Source organism: Protopterus annectens, chromosome 11.part0 (genome assembly GCF_019279795.1).
Source record: "Protopterus annectens isolate FY-2018-M chromosome 11.part0, PAN1.0, whole genome shotgun sequence".
Classification (NCBI taxonomy): domain Eukaryota; kingdom Metazoa; phylum Chordata; order Ceratodontiformes; family Protopteridae; genus Protopterus; species Protopterus annectens.
Genome location: NC_056745.1, coordinates 1,563,880,876 through 1,563,897,096, shown reverse-complemented (window position 1 = coordinate 1,563,897,096; position 16,221 = coordinate 1,563,880,876). Strand labels below are relative to the sequence as shown.

Sequence of the window (16,221 nt, the reverse complement as noted above, 5' to 3'; positions counted from 1 at the left end):
AAGTGGCTATCAGCAGAGTATTAATAAAAAAAATGAGGTCTGTGTTTCCAGTTAGAAGAAGGGTACATCAGGAATGTCCTCATTTTTGAAAGTGAGAGCAGAAAAAAGAATCCGTAGATATGTTTGGGATGTTAAGTGATTTTCAGCTTAGAGAAATTAACACATAAATCAAATTTGAAATATAAAGAGCAAAGTGAAATGTTTTATTGCAGGTAGGGAAAATTCTGTGATTATATAGTACGTATGAAAATGTTATGTATTCTTTACTTAAAATAGATTTGAGCTGAACTGATATGAAATGGAAACGCTTTGCATGTGATATAAAGGATATAGAAAAGTAAGTTGTCACATGTTAGCACCGATGAACTATGAGTGGGGACTTACAGAAGTGCAGAATTTTGCTTTCCCTTTCTTTTCAAGTTTCTGCATAAATGTTTGAGTTTTTTTTGTTTATCTTTATATTTATTTATTTTTCTGTATATAAGTATTTAAATATTCTTTATGTACGCACATAATTCCTGTGAAATTTAAACAAAATAACCATATTTTTATTTCTATAAATATCAAGTGATTATTAGCATCTACAATTAACTCAGGCAGCTGAAGCCTCAGTTTAACATTTCATTAGAAGGATAATACTTTACGAATCTAGCACTAGCTTGTGTGATACTGTACTGTCAAAGATCTCTATAGTCTGAGTATAGCAACATCTGTTTTTTATATTTGCATGCCGGTAGTCTGAAAAATCAAGTCCAGTAGCTTTAAAAAAAAGTAACACATGAGCCATTCATCCTTTCACTAAACTAGTCAGTTCACTTTATGGATAAACCTAGAGCCTGGTTCGTTTATAACGTGGTGTGTTTTTATTCACATTTGCCTTTGCAAGCATGAGCAGACGAATGGTCCATGTCAGTCTGAGAACATATTTCTTTTATTACTTACTTTGAAAAACATTTAACACAAAAAGGGTACCACAACTCATTATCCTGCTATTAGGTCATTGTTATGTAACTCAAGCCAGAGAACTTTCACAAGTTCAGAGCACATAGGGCAGGGTATACGTCTATGTGAGCACTCACTTAGTATCACTTACAAACAGAAAAAGAAAACAGCATGACACAGGTGACTTTATGACTGTTACTTAAATCTCTTTATACTCTGATTCAATGAGATACCCCAAGAGCCTACACAATAGGAACTTTTGGAATGGCTATTTGAAAACCAAGCTTTATGAAGTCCAACTTGTTTCTGGGTCTTTTTCTTAATGGCCTTTTGGAAAACACTGGAACATATGACCACATCCTCAGGCCGGACAGCATCTCATCTTTGCTCATTTTGGCACTAGCACATTTTTGCTTTTATATATGTCATTTGAGCAATTATGTGTAGTGCCAATATGGGAAAAGACAGAATGGCAACGACTTTCCAGAAACTGGGTGCTACAATAACTGGGGACACAACTTTAGAAGGTGATATTGTTGTGAAACTGTAGAAAGACATTTTGGAAATTCTGTCTCTGATTAAGAAAGGGCAGCTAACTACCACTATGTGTTATATGGCAGTTAAAGGTTTGCTGTTTTCAGTATACTACCTCTGCATTTTATCGTCCAGCTGACAATATAAAATAGATGTTTAATTACCTAAATAGTAGAAACTGAAGTAGCGAAATAATTAGGATTGCTGAAGAGACTGTTTACAAATGCAGAATTACTACTTATCCGGTAAATTCTCTTTCACTTAGATATGGAATTGAATGGTTCTGACTTGTCACAAACAACAGGATTTCCTGCAAAATGAATGTCTAAACTTGGAGCTACTCTGCTGAACCTGGAACAGAAGGTAAAGATGTGATGCAGTCTGTTAACCTTTAGTCACTCCAGTGTATTCCTGTAAAAAGTAACTGAAGTCAAACGATCCGTGACAAGAGCAATAGCAGAAATTGTGAGATGAGGGAGAGGAAGAGTGAAGGTGGTGCACAGAGAAATATGTTGCTGGCAACTGGCTCTGCTGTAGTAATTCTGACAAATATCTAAGGTTCAGCTTATTAGATGTAGACATTCTAACCCTAGAAGGCAAATCTCAAGTAACCCAATTTTTTAAAACTTCTGTTTCTCCTAATCTGTGGGCTATGCTCAATTTCTTAATACTTTTTAAGGCTGAGGTTCATTCTACACTGTACATTTACTTAATCCCAGCAACATCCGAATGTCTTACTAAAGAAAAAACTGCTTATTCCAAATGCCTAAGTAATGTTGAAATACATGAGAAAATAGCCAGTTCTACATGCAATGCATGCTAAATAATATCATTGTGAACGCCTTTAACAATCTAAGCAAAGCATTTGTATAATAATCATGCTTGTAACATTTTGTATCTTTTTCTGAACCTTTGTGAGTCATTGCAATCTTTCTCAACAAGGATACCACAGACAAATAAGCATAAATGAGTGGTTCTGTAATCTTTCTCCACATCTCCTACATTTTAAAACATTTTGGTATAGAAGCAGTGGATACTGTTGTTTTAATTGGGTCTACATGTGTTCAGGTAGTGTGATCTAAGCGGCAAAGTTAATAATTTGGCCCAGATTCCAAAATAGTTGCTCTCAGTCTAAGTCTGCCCTGACTCCAAAAGACAAAAAGTGACTTATATTGGTGTAAAGGCTATCTATAAACAGGCTTATTATGGGAAACAGATTCCAAAACACCTACTCTCAACGTAAATGGTCACTTATACTGACAGCAAGTCTTTACACGACCTTTTGTCTATTTTACAGAGACACTAAGTTACATGATTCTATTGACAACTGTCTTGAAATGACCCATCACATTTACTTTTGTAATTTTTTCAGTAAATCCATTCTTCATTTGGGAAGAGAGACTTACTGGTTAATAAAACAAGGAGTAGGCATTGAGAACATAAAATGTAAACAGATGTACCACTAAACTCCACCTTCCAATAAGATTCATTTTAAGCACTAGAAACATGGCAATATATACATATATATATATATATATATATATATATATATATATATATATGGGTCTATATGACTTGGTCGACAGTTCATATGATCGACTGCTTATTTGGTTGACAGTTCATTTGATCGACAAGCATTTTAGGTGGGGGGCTGTGCCCCCCACACCCCTCCTAACTATATATATCAACTCCAGGGTCACACAACATTGGGGAAGGGGGCAAATGCTTGTCGATCAAATGAACTGTCGACCAAATAAACAGTCGATCATATGAACTGTCGACCAAGTCATATAGACCCATATATATATATATATATATATATATATATATATATGTATGTATATATATATATATATATATATATATATATATATATATATATATATATATATATATATATATATATATACATATATATATATATATATATATATATATGTAGAGAGAGAGAAAGTACTTGGCCACTGCAACTAAATAACCAAACAAGCAAGTCAACACCACCCAAGTGGAGGTCTGCACTCCACCGACTAAGTATAACAAAACTCCAAGATTGTACTACAGTGGGGTAAAGGGCAAAGTTCACCATGCTGGCCAAGTGGTTACTTTCCCGGAGTAAAATTCCAGTGATCTGAGAGTTTGTGCAGGTTAAGTGTTCAGCAAAATCATTTTTAGAAGTTCGGTGAAGAAGTGGGTTTTCAATAATAACAGGTAGACTCCTCTCTCTCTCTCTCTCTCTCCCTCTGTGTATACATATATATATATATATATATATATATATATATATATATATATATATAAACGGATCAGCAGAAAAGCATACGTTTTGCAAGATTAGAGATGTAAAAAAATAAAGTGCAAAACTATACACATACTTGTGTCATAAAATTCACTATTTTAACACTGATTTGTTAAGCATGTATAACAGCACTTTTTAAATATACAGAATGCAGCACCTAGATGATGCCTCACTAATATGAATACTTTGGCAACCTTTTGCTACCCATTTATTGTACCTTTCCAAGTTAAGTGCTCTTCTTTTTATGATGCTTGCCTCTTGTACGTTACCAACTCACACTCATGCATATTTTAGTAGTCCTGGCTTTGCTTTGCTTTTTTCCTTTGCATGTAATTGATACTGTTCCATTGACTTTTCTTGTATACCCTCATTGCTAGGTTGAATAGTGAACTATTTTAGGCTGTCCACCTACAGAAAATGAAGCCACAGCTCTGGGAATCAAATGCCTACTAGATGAACCCCTGCCTGGAAAATATGCTGACACAAAGGTATTTGCTGCTCTGTGATGCATAGAGTGTCTTTTAAAAAAGTCTCTTGAGTTTAAAGATTGAAAAAGGAATTTTATACTAAAAACCAGACCAGTGGAGTCAAGGTTCAGTGCTGACACAACTTACACAACAGCAAGAGAAGGATACCAATTGTTCATAGTATTTTTTTAAACACCTTCATTGAATTGTCACTTGTGACATAGTCAACTTTGCACTTATACAAAAGTAATAACATTAACAAACATTGTACTTCACATATATTGCTATATATCATATAACTTACGCAGCATTACATAAATTATTCAATTCCTGCCCCCTTTTTTAAACAAGAAACATCTTTATTAAACCATCACTTACAACATAAGCAATCATACATTGCTCATTGTATTGCTGTTTTACCAGCTTGTGTAAAAGAAGCTTGAAATTTTCACCTACCACTTAAGTTTCAGATGTGCAGATTCACATCGTGTCTTAATTAGTCTGAGCAGCAAACTGGAGCTGGTGTCAGTCTGGTATGGATAATGAGGCAAACTCGACTCACCTATGAACTGCTAAAATGGAAAATACAAGTGGCATGCAGCTTAGACCAGAATATAGTTTCAGTTCTTATGTCATACTATATTTTATATGATCTTTAAGAAATGCCTTACACGAAAATTAGGCACAAGTTATTTTGATGATTTAGTCTATATTTTTCAGTGATGGCAATCCAGTTTGTTGCCATCTTAGATCTGAGATACCAGGACAACTCTTTTGTGTATGATATGAGTCCAACTTTATCACACATAACACACAGATCTCATAGATTGGACTGTTTGCAGCAGACCGATGACTGAACCCCAGATAACTGTTACAGACATTTCTGATTTTTCTTAATTAAGTATATTAAGTGAATCTTACGCTTAGGTAACACAAATGTATGTACTTTTTCACTCTAGTGTACCTTTATACCTTTTAATATGCAGTTCAAGGTGCCTTAAGAAAGCTTTTAATAAATCAAGAACCATTGTTTTAAAAAACAAATCCAAGAACAGTGTCTGGTAGTAAAGAGGTAAAGCAGTAGGGTCCTTGAATATTGCATGAGGTACTATGTATCAAAGAACCTGTCAATCAGTAGTGCTGACCTCAGATACAAAGGCAGTCACATTCCCTATGAATGGGCTGAAAGGCATTGTGGGTAATGTTGGCTGTGACAGCAGTAGCAGCAGGACATACAGAATTTGGTTAGTGAAAAGAGTGGACATTAGCTCCGTGAAGTATTACTCCATATGTTTCAGTGTACTACAATTCCATGCTTCCTCCTTCATATTCTGAACAAAGGCAAGAACTTGTAAATTCACATTTGGCACAAGTGCTGATACATAGAAAATTTTTCGGACTGTAGGGAACTGAAAGTCAGAACTTATGTTAGCACTGACTGGGAGAAAGACAGAGAAATTAATTCAGGATGGAACACTAGCCTGTCACAGGACACAGACAATCACGCCCCCCTCCACACACACACACACACACGCACACACACACACACACACACACACACACACACACACACACACACACACACACACACACACACACGTATTTACTGACATATAGATAATGATTTTATCACTGTATACCTACCACTTCCCTTTACTCTCAGCTTTTACACTTTGAGTTCAACTTTTTGCAAACAATACCTAAATAGTTTTAAACTATATACGCATACAACTTTTTAAATTTGTTGTAAAATAGCTGACTTGCTGGAAGACCAGGTATAAGGCTACCTGGCTGTGCAAATTAACCACCCCCATGGATCAATAGAAATTACCATGTGTACAGGACTGTGTATGGTCTTGTTACAATCCCTTGTATACTATCATATAGCCCGACTATGAACAATGTTGTATTTCTATACCAAAGGTATCCTTAACAGACAAAAAGACAGACTGACCATCACTGATATGAATGTGAAATTGTGCACTTTTGCAGGTTTATCTACTAAAATATTACTGCTTGTGCACATTAAGATTAATTCCATTAAATAACCTGAATAATATTACCAACCAAAGTGGCATAGAATGAACAAAACCACAAAAATGACAACAATTCCACTAAAGCCAGTAAAAGAAACAGTCTGCAACACTGATGTAGATTAACTGAGTGCTTTCATTCATTTATTATATCCTAGAGCTCCATCAGAGATAAAAATACATAATCAAGCCTAACTTTTAAAAACAGTCATGGAATCACATGACCCAACCGACCCAGTCAAACCATTTGCAAACAGCTTGCAAAATTAAAGAAACATTGTATCTAACACCATATGTAACAGAATGAATTGTATACTCATGAAGTAAAGTTCTATAAAACAATGAATGCATCGTAGTTATATTACTCAATGTAATGTGCACTGTTTAGTTAGAAAAAAATCCTTCAGGACGAGGCAAAGTTACTTCAGCTTTTTGTGCTAACAGAAAGCATTTAATATTAGTAGAATCACTGAGCCCACGGAATTTGCCAGCCCCTAATGTTATTTGCCAACTGGATTCATGTCATTCTAGTTGGACAGTATAGTTCCCAACAAATTCATCCATGCTCACTGATTCCGGCACAAAAAAATGAAATTTTCTGAAATTCGGATATGTGAGGGAATGCTTAGCCAGAGCATTGCCAATGATCTTTATATTAGTGGCTAAACTGTGTTTGTACACTCTCCTAGCTAGCTTCCTCACAGTTTTTCCTACATAGAATCCAGAGCAAGAATCACAGGTAGCTAGGTAAACCACTCCCTGTGAATTACGGTTGTACCTGTCTCTAGCCCACAAGTGGAGATCCAGTGCCTTAATGTACATATTTGAACTGTTTGATATAAAATGGAACTGCTTACACTTTCCACACTTATAGGTGCCAAAAGAGTTCTGTACACCTGATGGTCTTGTCCACTGACCTTCCAAACAAAGATCTTATGCTTTGACTTCTTTTGTAAGTAAAAGAGGGACTCAGACCCAGAATCTTTGATAATTCCCCATTACCCAAAATCATCTTCCAATTTTCCTTTAACACATCTCAGATAAAGTACATGTCACTGGTAAGGGTAGTGGGAAAGCTTTATTGTATTTTGTAAGCAAATTGATGTTAATGGAAAATTTTCCTTATCAAAAATCAATTCCGGACTGAAGTTTTCTCAAAGTAGGTCTGTCTTTATTCAACCTAAGTGAATACAATTCGGCAGTGATATTATTGAGCTAATTCAAGTCGTAACTTTTTTGAATAAACAACTGATCCTCCTGTCTTCTCTCATCCTCTGCTAAGACAGTTTCTAAGAGGAATTAAAAACATCAATCCTCCAAGGAAACCATAACTGCCTACTTCAGACCTTAACTTCGTGTTGGAAAAACTAACACTGCCTCCCTTTGAACCAGCAGCATCTGCAGAACTACAGTTCCTCTCATGGAAGACTGCCTTCCTTCTGGCCATAACCTCAGCAAGAAGAGTATCTGAGTTACAGGCCCTCATGGCAGTACAGCCATTTCTTATTTTTCATCAAGACAGAGTCTCATTGAGAACCAATCCTTCATTTATGCCAAAGGTGGTATCTAGGGTCTCATTAAACCAAGCTATTCACCTGCCTACCTTCTTTCCAAATCCACAGAACAAAGGGGAAAAGCTTCTGCATACCCTGGACATACACAGACAGTTGCGCTACTACTTGGACAGAACTAAAATTACAGAAAACTGAGCAGTTGTTTGTAGCATATGCTGCCAGTGCACAAGGAAAAGCAAGTTCAAAGCAGACAATTTCCAAATGGATAGGGAATTGCATTCGTTTCTGTCACTCCTTTCATGGAAAAACTGTACCAGCTAACATTAGGCCTCATTCGACCAGAGCCACAGCCACCTCCACAGCCTTCTTAAGAGGGGTGGCTACCAAGGACATTTTAGAAGCTGCTACATGGAGCTCCATGCATACGTTTTCCAAGCATTATAACTTACCTTTATATTCCAGATCCAGAGCAGGCTTTGCTACGGCAGTCCTGCAGGGCATTTTAGCTACACCATCCTTTACATAGATCCACCACCCCCAGACTGGCTATGGTATTCTACCCATATGTGATGACTGCAGATGCATCCTTGAAGGACATAGTACAGTTTTGTACCTACCATAAATGTAGATGTCCGATAGGTATGCATCTGCAGTCAGGTTTACCCTCCCTCCTTCCCATCTGTGGTATTTCTTGGGTGCATTTCCCTCTCATAGCTAGCTGGGGTTATCTATTATGGTGTATTTGTTTTTTATATATGTATATATTTTTGTGCATGTTTGGAATTTATTGCTGTTCTCCAAATTTAGCCTTCCTTAGAGGGCACCTGGCATCTGGGGCAAGAAAAACTGAGGAAGATGGCATCGGCTGACGCTTTTATACCCCAGGCGCTCTGACGTCGGGGAAGGGGTGACATCAGCCGACGCCAGACCCAGACTTTGGAATCCGGCCGACTGAAGGGCTGCCTGAGGCAGGACAACCCATATGTGATGACTGCAGATGCATACCTATCGGACATCTACATTTATGGTAGGTACAAAACTGTACTTTTTGCAAGATTAGAGATGTAAAAAAATAAAGTGCAAAACTATACACATACTTGTATCATAAAATTCACTATTTTAACACTGATTTGTTAAGCATGTATAACAGCACTTTTTAAATATACAGAATGCAGCACCTAGATGATGCCTCACTAATATGAATACTTTGGCAACCTTTTGCTACCTATTTATTATACCTTTCCAAGTTAAGTGCTCTTCTTTTTATGATGCTTGCCTCTTGTATGTTACCAACTCACACTCATGCATATTTTAGTAGTGCTGGCTTTGCTTTGCTTTTTTCCTTTGCATGTAATTGATACTGTTCCATTGATTTTTCTTGTATACCCTCATTGCTAGGTTGAATAGTGAACTATTTTAGGCTGTCCACCTACAGAAAATGAAGCCACAGCTCTGGGAATCAAATGCCTACTAGACGAACCCCTGCCTGGAAAATATGCTGACACAAAGGTATTTGCTGCTCTGTGGTGCATAGAGTGTCTTTTAAAAAAGTCTCTTGAGTTTAAAGATTGAAAAAGGAATTTTATACTAAAAACCAGACCAGTGGAGTCAAGGTTCAGTGCTGACACAACTTACACAACAGCAAGAGAAGGATACCAATTACTCATAGTATTTTTTTAAACACCTTCATTGAATTGTCACTTGTGACATAGTCAGCTTTGCACTTATACAAAAGTAACAACATTAACAAATTGTACTTCACATATATTGCTATATATCATATAACTTACGCAGCATTACATAAATTATTCAATTCCTGCCCCCTTTTTTAAACAAGAAACATCTTTATTAAACCATCACTTACAACATAAGCAATCATAAATTGTTCATTGTATTGCTGTTTTACCAGCTTGTGTAAAAGAAGCTTGAAATTTTCACCTACCACTTAAGTTTCAGATGTGCAAATTCACATCGTGTCTTAATTAGTCTGAGCAGCAAACTGGAGCTGGTGTCAGTCTGGTATGGATAATGAGGCAAACTCGACTCACCTATGAGCTGCTAAAGTGGAAAATAAAAGTGGCATGCAGCTTAGACCAGAATATAGTTTCAGTTCTTATGTCATACTATATTTTATATGATCTGTAAGAAATGCCTTACACGAAAATTAGGCACAAGTTATTTTGATGATTTAGTCTATATTTTTCAGTGATGGCAATCCAGTTTGTTGCCATCTTAGATCTGAGATACCAGGACAACTCTTTTGTGTATGATATGAGTCCAACTTTATCACACGTAACACACAGATCTCATAGTTTGGACTGTTTGCAGCAGACCGATGACTGAACCCCAGATGACTGTTACAGACTTTGCTGATTTTTCTTAATTAAGTATATTAAGTGAATCTTACGCTTAGGTAACACAAATGTATGTACTTTTTCACTCTAGTGTACCTTTATACCTTTTAATATGCAGTTCAAGGTGCCTTAAGGAAGATTTTAATAAATCAAGAACCATTGTTTTAAAAAACAAATCCAAGAACAGTGTCTGGTAGTAAAGAGGTAAAGCAGTAGGGTCCTTGAATATTGCATGAGGTACTATGTATCAAAGAACCTGTCAATCAGTAGTGCTGACCTCAGATACAAAGGCAGTCACATTCCCTATGAATGGGCTGAAAGGCATTGTGGGTAATGTTGGCTGTGACAGCAGTAGCAGCAGGACATACAGAATTTGGTTAGTGAAAAGAGTGGAGATTAGCTCCGTGAAGTATTACTCCATATGTTTCAGTGTACTACAATTCCATGCTTCCTCCTTCATATTCTGAACAAAGGCAAGAACTTGTAAATTCACATTTGGCACAACTGCTGATACATAGAAAATTTTTCGGACTGTAGGGAACTGAAAGTCAGAACTTATGTTAGCACTGACTGGGAGAAAGACAGAGAAATTAATTCAGGATGGAACACTAGCTTGTCACAGGACACAGACAATCACGCCCCCCCTCCACACACACACACACACACACACACACACACACACACACACACACACACACACACACACACACACACACACACACACACACACACACACACACGAGTATTTACTGACATATAGATAATGATTTTATCACTGTATACCTACCACTTCCCTTTACTCTCAGCTTTTACACTTTGAGTTCAACTTTTTGCAAACAATACCTAAATAGTTTTAAACTATATACGCATACAACTTTTTAAATTTGTTGTAAAATTGCTGACTTGCTGGAAGACCAGGTATAAGGCTACCCGGCTGTGCAAATTAACCACCCCCATGGATCAATAGAAATTACCATGTGTACAGGACTGTGTATGGTCTTGTTACAATCCCTTGCATACTATCATATAGCCCGACTATGAACAATGTTGTATTTCTATACCAAAGGTATCCTTAACAGACAAAAAGACAGACTGACCATCACTGATATGAATGTGAAATTGTGCACTTTTGCAGGTTTATCTACTAAAATATTACTGCTTGTGCACATTAAAATTAATTCCATTAAATAACCCGAATGATATTACCAACCAAAGTGGCATAGAATGAACAAAACCACAAAAATGACAACAATTCCACTAAAGCCAGTAAAAGAAACAGTCTCCAACACTGATGTAGATTAACTGAGTGCTTTCATTCATTTATTATATCCTAGAGCTCCATCAGAGATAAAAATACATAATCAAGCCTAACTTTTAAAAACAGTCATGGAATCACATGACCCAACCGACCCAGTCAAACCATTTGCAAACAGCTTGCAAAATTAAAGAAACATTGTATCTAACACCATATGTAACAGAATGAATTGTATACTCATGAAGTAAAGTTCTATAAAACAATGAATGCATCGTAGTTATATTACTCAATGTAATGTGCACTGTTTAGTTAGAAAAAAATCCTTCAGGACGAGGCAAAGTTACTTCAGCTTTTTGTGCTAACAGAAAGCATTTAATGTTAGTAGAATCACTGAAGCCACGGAATTTGTCAGCCCCTAATGTTATTTGCCAACTGGATTCATGTCATTCTAGTTGGACAGTATAGTTCCCAACAAATTCATCCATGCTCACTGATTCCGGCACAAAAAAATGAAATTTTCTGAAATTCAGATATGTGAGGGAATGCTTAGCCAGAGCATTGCCAATGATCTTTATATTAGTGGCTAAACTGTGTTTGTACACTCTCCTAGCTAGCTTCCTCACAGTTTTTCCTACATAGAATCCAGAGCAAGAATCACAGGTAGCTAGGTAAACCACTCCCTGTGAATTACGGTTGTACCTGTCTCTAGCCCACAAGTGGAGATCCGGTGCCTTAATGTACATATTTGAACTGTTTGATATAAAATGGAACTGCTTATACTTTCCACACTTATAGGTGCCAAAAGAGTTCTGTACACCTGATGGTCTTGTCCACTGACCTTCCAAACAAAGATCTTATGCTTTGACTTCTTTTGTAAGTAAAAGAGGGACTCAGACCCAGAATCTTTGATAATTCCCCATTACCCAAAATCATCTTCCAATTTTCCTTTAACACATCTCAGATAAAGTACATGTCACTGGTAAGGGTAGTGGGAAAGCTTTATTGTATTTTGTAAGCAAATTGATGTTAATGGAAAATTTTCCTTATCAAAATCAATTCCGGACTGAAGTTTTCTCAAAGTAGGTCTGTCTTTATTCAACCTAAGTGAATACAATTCGGCAGTGATATTATTGAGCTAATTCAAGTCGTAACTTTTTTGAATAAACAAGTGTTTTTAAAAAAACTTTTTTTTCCCAACAAACATCTTTATTAAATTTTCACACATGACATAGGGAATCTTACATTTATACAAATGAAAAACAAACAACATAGCAGCACTTTAGTTGCAAACAGTATACATCACAGACATCACTGAAACAACTGCAGTTGCAAACATTATACATCACTTATAATCTATCCAGTCATTGTCAGTTAAGCATTATATGGCTCATTCAAATCCCGCCTCTTAAACCTCATTCCTGCTCTGCATATATTGTTCCCACAATTACCATTTTTTTCCTACATAGTTTGCTCCTTCCCTTTTCTAAAGATCCAAATTCCAGTTCTAGTAAAGTTGGTCTAGACTGTGATTTCCATTTTCTAGTAATTGCTTTTTGGCAGCCACCATAATTAGAATCAGCAAGGCTTTATTATGTCTAGGCAGTTCCAATTTTGTATCATAACTAAAAAAAAAAAAATCATCTCCCAAGTCAATCCAATTTGCACACCCAGCATCTCTGACAGAACAATCTGCGGGGAATCCCTAAAGTTTGCCAGCTCATTACACTCACCAAAAATATGTTCCCAGCCACCTCTTTCTTGCCCATCACACCTCCAACACTTGTTATCCATCTAAGGAAAAATTCCTTGGAGTCTACTTGAGGTATAGAAATACCTGTATAAACACTTCCGGGCAAAGATCCTAAATCTTCTAGACTTTGTTGCATATTTGGGAGATATACATATATCCTTCCATTGTCTCTTTGTGAATTGCTTATCCAATCTCTGCTCCCAATCCTTTCTAAGCTCTTATGCAGTATTTTATATGCTTTAGTAATTATTCCTTTTTAATGGCAGTTTCTGTTTTATATTCTATTAAAAACTCTACCAGTGCTGGTTTTTCTTTCAGGACCCCCCTATTTCTTTTTCTTTGCCTATACTCTGATATCAATCCTTGATAGGGAAGGCAATCTCTATCCTGCAGTCCAGATACATTCTTGGCCTCTTCCTATTCTATTACCTTTCCCCTTCTAGTTATTTGCTCCCAATACCTTGGTCCCTTTGCCATTTTTCTCCAATAAACTCCAGTTCCCTCTTGCCTATTATCTGCATCCCTGACCACAGTCATCCCTATTGGCAAAATCTCTTTTCTCCATTCTTGTGTTGGTTTAATTCTTAGAATACTCCCTACTATTTTATGAATATAATACTCTGCATGATTTTTGTTGTTCTCCTTAAGAGTCTGCATCTAAAATCCCAGTCTCTCCTTATTTCTTGAGCTTCCTCTCTGTATCAACATCATACCTCTCAACCTGGAAACATCATAAATCTGGACAATGCCCATGAAAAATAGGTACAAATCTGTATGCTGATTAACATCTAATTTGTATACATAATTACATAACCCCACCCACTCCAATGGAATCGTGAGATACCAACTTTCAAATGCAAACTGAAGGACAACCAAAATATGGCACCAGAGTACCCCTGCAGCCATTCCAATGTCCCATTACCTGGCTATTTCGCCCCATTTACTATAATCACAATGTATGCATACTGCTTTACTTCTACAATGATTATTTGGATTTTATTTTTACATTCTACAGCACAACAATGCAGAAACACTAATAGACATCTGGTAAACAAAGCAACACTGTCTCACAATGAAAATAGGCTTGGCATTAAAACTTTAAAACCACAAACGATGCAGCACAATCCAAACTCACAAAAAGACCATAGGGCAAGAAAATCCACACCAGTAGCTTTAATGTCTCTGATGTCTCGGCTACAATAGCCTTCAAGAAGTACAATGTTACAAGATAATACATCTGCCTATATATACACCAGTTAATTAATCAATAAAACAATCATTCAGTTTCATTAAACATTTCCAATTCATTTATGCATTCAACCCACTAGGAAACATAGTATTATATTTTAAAATATAAATAGATTCTTTGACCAACAATTCATTTTTTAAAAATTCATCATCATCAGCATACACTTTTATTTTTTCTAAAATAGACACTTTAAGACCTTCTATGTTACCCCCATGTACTTGGCTAAACTGTATTGCTACAGAACTCTCCTGCTTGGCATTAAAACTTCTCTGCCATTGAAACTCACATTCATTGAAACAGCAGTGAAACCCACACCACATCCAAAGAAAATGCATCTGGCCAGTGGTGGATAAAGATTACCTTTGGGCTGTTTTCAAATTATTGGCCCCTTGCACACAAAACAATAAACATACATGTGTTCTTTTCTTTGATACACCTTCCTGACTTTATTAAATTATATTTCTTGTATAATACAACACTCTTGTTTTTAAATTATATTCCTTGTATAATACAACACACTTGTTAGACAGAGCGCATTTTAAATTTATTGTTTGAACATTTTTCCAGTAGGCTGTACTATAGGTAATGAAACAAAATGCATGAACCAATAATGACAAAACTGCCCAATTCAGAACATTTCCATCATAAAAGTCTGCTTCCACACCCACACTATAAATAGAATTTCAGTAGTGTAAGTCATAGGCATCTTGCACAGTGTCTCACACTTATTTTCAATTTCATTTCTTTTGAGGGGGGGCAAAAGGTCAAAAACCAGGGACACATTTTAAACATTGCTTGTATAGTTTTGTAAAGTTGCTAAAATAAAATGTTGTGTTACCACAATGTATTTCACTGGGAAGTTTTGAACCCAGGACCATGTGCACTACAGTCAGAACAACATACCACTATGCCACATTAGCAGCTTATTGAAAAATAGGAAGACTGAAACTTAATGGCTATCATTTAGTGAATTCATTTCTCACTTGTCACCATAGCTCTTAGCCTCTTAGCACAAAAAAACCTGGACAAAGCCAATAATGGGGGAATACAAATTCAGTTCTCACTTCTCAGTATAGCTCTCAACCTCTTAGCACAAAAAACCTGGACAAATAAAGCCAATAATGGGGGAATACAAATTCAGTTCTGACTTCTTACCATAGCTCTCAACTCTTAGCACAAAAAACCTGGATGAAGCTCACAAGTGGTAGTGGCTAGGGACTTACCAGGGGCACATTTTAAACATTGCTTGTATAATTTTGTAAATTTGCTAGAATAAAATGTTGTGTTGCCACCATGCATTTCAGTAGCAAGTCTTGAACCCAGGAGACTATGCACTACAATCAGAGCAACATACTACTATGCCAATTCAGCGGCCTGCTGAAAAATAGGAAGACTGAAACTTAATGGCTATCATTTAGTGAATTAATTTCTCACTTCTCACCACAGCTCTCAACCTCTTAGCACAAAAAACCTGAGCAAAGCTCACAAGTGGTGGTGGCTAGGGACTTTAGGCTCTTTTTACCCCGTACCCAATTTACAGGGTTTGAGCCTGAGTACCTCTAGTCACCAGGTGTATTAACTGGGGGGCATTTACACACACACACACACACAGAGTCCCGCAATTTAGATTCACCCAGCTGTCAACCACATATCTTTGAGATATGAGAGGAAACCAAAGTTCCAAGAAAAATTTCACATGAGCCCAAGGAAGACATTCAGGCTGCACAGAAAGCAGTCCAGATGATAATGGAACTGGAGAACCTAGTGCTGTGAGGTGACAATGCTAGACATTGTGCTATTCTATTGCCCTGGAAAACCATATTCATA

The 16,221-nt window shown here is 36.6% G+C and overlaps 1 long non-coding RNA gene across 2 annotated transcripts in view; it reads left to right on the top strand.

The window, feature by feature from the left end:
* Nucleotides 1-16,221, top strand: part of LOC122815960 — a 161,148-nt gene that overhangs the window by 68,459 nt on the left and 76,468 nt on the right. For both annotated transcript variants that reach the window (XR_006367019.1, XR_006367020.1), the window contains exon 2: nucleotides 1,742-1,839. This is a non-coding gene — a long non-coding RNA (uncharacterized LOC122815960). The remainder of the gene's footprint in view (nucleotides 1-1,741; nucleotides 1,840-16,221) is intronic.